The following is a 5,451-nucleotide window of genomic DNA, read 5'->3' as shown; positions in this document are numbered from 1 at the left end:
TTCTCTCTCTTCTTTCTTTCTATAAAACAACAACACCAACAAAAAGGGTCATTATTGTACCAACAGCCTTGTTGATTTGTGACTTCTCTGAAATAAGCATCTGTGGAGAAGTGATTATTCACATAATCTTTATAAACAGCACCTTGCCAGCACATCCATCTGACAGTAAACCTGGTATATTTGACAATATCAATAGAAAAAGAAGTATATTCAAAGCAAAAACAATGAAATGTATGCTTCCCCTGGTGTAAATGGACAGACCATTCTTGTCACCTGCTCTGTGCAAGTTCATTCTTTGCTTGAACATGAATTCAATAAGTTTTATATACATCGGGCAAGCTTATATGTTATGTCGCTTTGAGAATGAGTGAAGCGCCTTACCAGTTTGAGAGAAAAAAGAAGAAGAAGAAAGGCCATTAATTTTGTACCCATGTACACATGAGCTAATTACAAACTGACCTTGTCAGCTCCAACACGGAACACCTCTGTGCCACCTGATGACGTGCAGACTGCAATTAAAAATATATATTTGTATTTTTCATTTTCATTATATGTTTATTCTTTCGTTTGCAATTGTTTCAAGCATTGCTTAAGGGGATCATTTTTTTTTGGTCGATAATGAGGGTGTAACTGACTCCAACCCCCCCCCCCCCCCCCATCGAAAATAATGTTCATCGAGTAACATTGCATAATGTTTCCCACTCATAATAGGAAGTTTTCTCCTTTAAACATACATGCTGGTTAGGCAAATCATTCGGAATGATACGATGGAATCGTGTGTAGTAGATTTTGATATCGCAAAAGTTAAAGTACAAAAAACGGAATCATACAAAATGCAAAAGAATTTCACCCATATTACTTTTTTTTTCATGGAAAGTAAACATCCCTTGGCCTGATAATGAAATAGTGCTATAGGGCACATGTTCGTCCCCAGTTTTTTGCATATCATGAACGAGGTCTACACTGCTCTTCCGACATGTCTGATGTCCAGAAGAAACCAGCTTCTAAACTCTATGACATTTTCTTCGTATCGCTTTAACAAAATTTGTTGTCAACGTGAAGTTCCCATCAGAGTAAAGAATATTTATTCATATACTTTATTTCTTCCGGTGCTAATAAAATAATGAATGACTTGTAGGATTTTGTATCCCTCAAAACACGAAAATATACAACCCATATCAGTTCTGTTGCATTCACAGTTTATATCAATTACATTCAGTTACATCAATAAGTTGAATGTTCGAATACTGATGTTGATTTAAGATAATGATATGTTACATGATATTGTTTTCCATGCTTTGTAATGTTGGCAAAATAATGTCTCTCATATGTTATCTATATGTTGTTTATGTACTTGTATTGTATTTTTTTTTGTGTGTAAAAAGCATGTGAACAAAACAAATATCCATATGGACGAAATCAATGATTTGAAAATGAAATGAAATCTAAAAGTGGGTTGGTGACACACGAAATAAGGTATGATGTGAATGTGTTTTTAACAAGAAGATGATATAATACCGTGGCTTAATGTTCTGGCAAAAGGGCGCAAGTGACACGTCTAAATCCGTAATGTTGAAATGTTTATGTTGGACTGAGTATGATTATATACTAGTGCTTTGATGCCAAGATTATAATCAGGAGCAGACGCATTTATCTTACTGAGATATTTCCCCTGTTCAAATATTTCTCAATAACTTTGTTCACTTGACTTCTTGTTGTATTAGTGTTATTTGTTGTGATTGTTACCTTGCATGTATGTGTTTACAGGGCCCCCTGGAAAACAGTACTTGATTATTGACGGGGCCACCCTGTATAAATAAAACGAAATAATAATAATAATAATAATAATAATAATAATAATTCTTGCATGAAAAAGGAATGCAAAAATAAATACAAATCGAATAAAGTCATATATACCTTAAAAATGCAATTGTGTTGTTACTCATAATCACATGTATTTTGTTAATTCATGTTGTCGAAATTATTACAAATATGTTCTGTTAATGCATTGTATAATTTCCCCTGAATGAAAATAAAATATACATGAATATTATTAGTTACCCCCTGCTTGTTCACGAAATACGGGCAAATATCTACGGTCTGGTGCCATATTCCATAAGGCCGGAGGCCGAATGGAATATGGCACCAGACCGTAGATATTTCCCGTATTTCGTAAGAACAAGCAGGGGGTAACGATTTTATCTTTCTAAGTGTAATTGCTAACCTTCTTCTCGCTGATTTCCTCTCGTGAATGATGTTGAAATCGCCGGCTATCAGCCATGTTGACTTACGTCTCACGAGCTGATTATGCGCGCATACGTACACGCGCAGCTAGCTGTGTAATATCATGACGTCATATCACAAATACGGAAAATATTCAGTGGTTGGTCTGAGTGTGATTGACCAATGAGATTACAGAATTCACGATCACTAAAAAGATAAACATGAATATACATCTGCAAGTTCAAGGCACCATATGCACTGATGTCGCTGCGAAGTGACAGATTCGCTTTATCTCGTTACTTAAGACATAACACATTGGTCATTTGTATCCTTCTGTCGAGGAAAAGCAATGACTTGTGGCATATAGCGTCTATACACGAACTCCGCGCAGGCTGAAATATAGAGGGCTCACACCCGTAAATACAATGGAATGTCCGAAACCCCTTCACAAATTCGTACCAAAGATACCAAAATAAATGAAGAAAAAAATTAATTAAAAATCAATGATGCAGTTTGGCAAAAAACTGAATAGCTGTAGATATTGAGTATGAATTCCTCTACAAATTGCATTTTGGTTAGAAGATGAAAGCTTTTCTGGTGGAATTTGAGGGGACTATATTTCATTGGGTACGTGCACGGAAAATGGGTGACTTTTTGAGTGACAAGAACTCGTAGTCTGGCTTTTCGTACCCCTGAACAGAATTTGAACTGAATTATCCACCCTGAGAATTTGAATAAGCACTCACATGCACATGTAGTACTCCCTCCCGCTCCTCGGCCTTTTCTCTCAGCCAATCTCTCTGCAATAATCACGGCAGTATCTACCGAGAAAGGCACGCGGATGCGGGGAGGGGGGGGGGGGCAGTATTTTCTTTTCTCGCTGCAATAACAAATTTATCGCGCGTAATGAATGGCAGTGACCTAGAAATGGGAAAAAGGCATACGGTGGAAATGCGAAGAAGGCCGAAGATAGAAAATGAATGGGGGCTGACCTTTGGCCTACATCTTGCCAGCAAGAGAGAGAGAGAGAGAGAAAGGGAAAAAATGACAGCTCTGATGACCTGTGGGACAGATTCATTTGCATACTCGGCGAAAGCGAGCCGAGCATCACAATCTTCCGTCGAGCCGTGGCGTTTCGTCGACGCCCCCATTCGTCCGTGTGAGCTGACTTCCGGGTTGCCCGACTGGCAGAATGGACGTACGAATGGCGCCCACTGATCTCTATAAAAAGAGATCGGTGATGGCGCCTCAGTCGCTCGCTTGGCTGTTCCGTACGCTTCGCATAATGAATATCATCTCAATACTATGCACACCAATACTCCCTTACTTTGACCTGAAAGATATTTGTGATATTTCTTTTATACACATACACGCACAAAAACAATACGTAGAATTATTACTTATAATAATGTATTGTATAGGTCCTACGTAATGATATATAAATACGAGTGCCTGCGTGTGTGTATCTCTCTATTATCTCTCCCTCTTTAGATATACTGTGAATAATACTACATATAATATATATATAACATATTACAGATAATATATATATATCATGTAATATATATATATATATGATATATAATATATTATAGAAATAGACCCTTTATGTAATTTGTTTATTTAGCCCATTGATTCCTTGAGTGCGTTTTCACAAGGGAAATGTATATTTTGAAATCGCGTCCATGTGTGACCAAGACATGACTGATATTTTTCACATTCACGTCGGTGCTGAGAGGAAACGGTGTTCATGAGTATATTCCTTTTCTCTTCCCTCGTTTATTTATCTATTTGTCTGTGTGATTGATTGTTTGTTTGCTTGTTTGCTTGCTTGCTTGCTTGTTTGTTCGTTTATTCTTTTGTTATTTCTTTGTTTGTTTGGTTGTTTGTTTGTTTGTTTGTTTGCTGTTAATAAATTCTTCTCTGACCTTTCCTTCATCGTCCATTAATGTACATCGACGAAAAGCACGTACCATCATGCGGCGAGGTCCTCACCCACCGGACATTAATTTCCGCTGTTTCCGTGACACTCTTTTGTCCGGCATGGTCCTCATCCTATCATAAGGGTTATTTCCACCACTCTGACCCCACCCCACCCTTCTTCCCCTCCGTAATACCCCCTTCGCTTCCCCTCCTCCCCTGCCCCCTTTCCTATACCCTGCTTCCCCCTCCCCCGGAAAAAAAAGAACTGTGCAGTCCCCCATGTGTTCCCCGGATGTCAGCAAGACGTCCACACAATCAATAATTAGTTATTAATTTGCCCGTAATGGCTTAGTTACCCCCTGAATTCCGGCCGGTGCTTTTTTTCGTCCAGACGATGTGCAGATCGAGACATCCAATTCCAGCGACTGTCTGGTCTTTCGTTACCACATTATATCACACTTGGAGCAGGGAGGATTTCTTTATGGCAGAAGGGATCTTGTTTCGTTTACCATCAAGAGAAGGCGTTGAACGTCTCGTAATGATAGACCACCCGCCTGCAAGAAATACAGAAATTTGAAATTGACAATCATCGCAAGTTGTCGTATGCATTGTTTTATAATGACATCATGTTATTGTAATGTGCATCACGACAAACGTTCTCTCTCCTAACTTAATTGAGCCAAACTAGACGAGAGGATGGCACCAATATGAATTTTGCTTATTTGGTTTATGTTTAGCCTATACTATATTAACTCATTATTAATATAGTTGAATATCCAAGTACTGTATAGGAAAGACCCAAGTCAATTAGAGAGAATTCTTTGAAAATAAAAAGAGACGACAAAATAACGTGCCTATATTTTTTTTTTCGGTTATGGGAATGTTATGTATACAAATCTAAATGTTTATTGTAAACAATCATTTGAATGATTATCAACATTTGTATCACTTCGCACAGAGTCTCCAGGGATAATAGCCAAATTTGGTCTTGAATCTTTCTAAAATATTCAGGTATTCATAATGGTCTTGTTAAAGCAGTGTTACTAAAATCTTGTTACTTGCATTAATGTAGCTGCAGTTGTGGCAGCACCCATTATAAGATTGAGGAGTGACTTTTCCCCGACAAAAGAAGGTCATCTGATCTCGAATTTGTAAATTCTCATACAAGTTACTGATATTCATCTTTGCGTAGCTGATTTCAATAAACAGGATTTCACTAAATCTTGCTTGCTGTGCAGTTGTATAATCATGTTCTTGTATGCAAAAAGAAAAAAAAAAGAAGCATTCAAAGTAGTTTTTTAGACA

At 37.6% G+C, this 5,451-nt stretch overlaps 1 long non-coding RNA gene across 1 annotated transcript in view; it reads right to left on the bottom strand.

The window, feature by feature from the left end:
- Nucleotides 1–4,439: 4,439 nt before the first annotated feature.
- LOC139714296 (uncharacterized) overlaps nucleotides 4,440–5,451 on the bottom strand; it is a 46,813-nt gene continuing 45,801 nt past the window's right edge. Inside the window, exon 3 of the long non-coding RNA XR_011709690.1 lies at nucleotides 4,440–4,700. This is a non-coding gene — a long non-coding RNA (uncharacterized lncRNA). The remainder of the gene's footprint in view (nucleotides 4,701–5,451) is intronic.

This window comes from Diadema antillarum, unplaced genomic scaffold, assembly GCF_040938485.1.
Source record: "Diadema antillarum isolate AM-2024a unplaced genomic scaffold, OU_Dant_1.0 seq00002224_RagTag, whole genome shotgun sequence".
Lineage (NCBI taxonomy): Eukaryota > Metazoa > Echinodermata > Echinoidea > Diadematoida > Diadematidae > Diadema > Diadema antillarum.
This window is presented reverse-complemented; position numbering and strand designations above follow the sequence as displayed.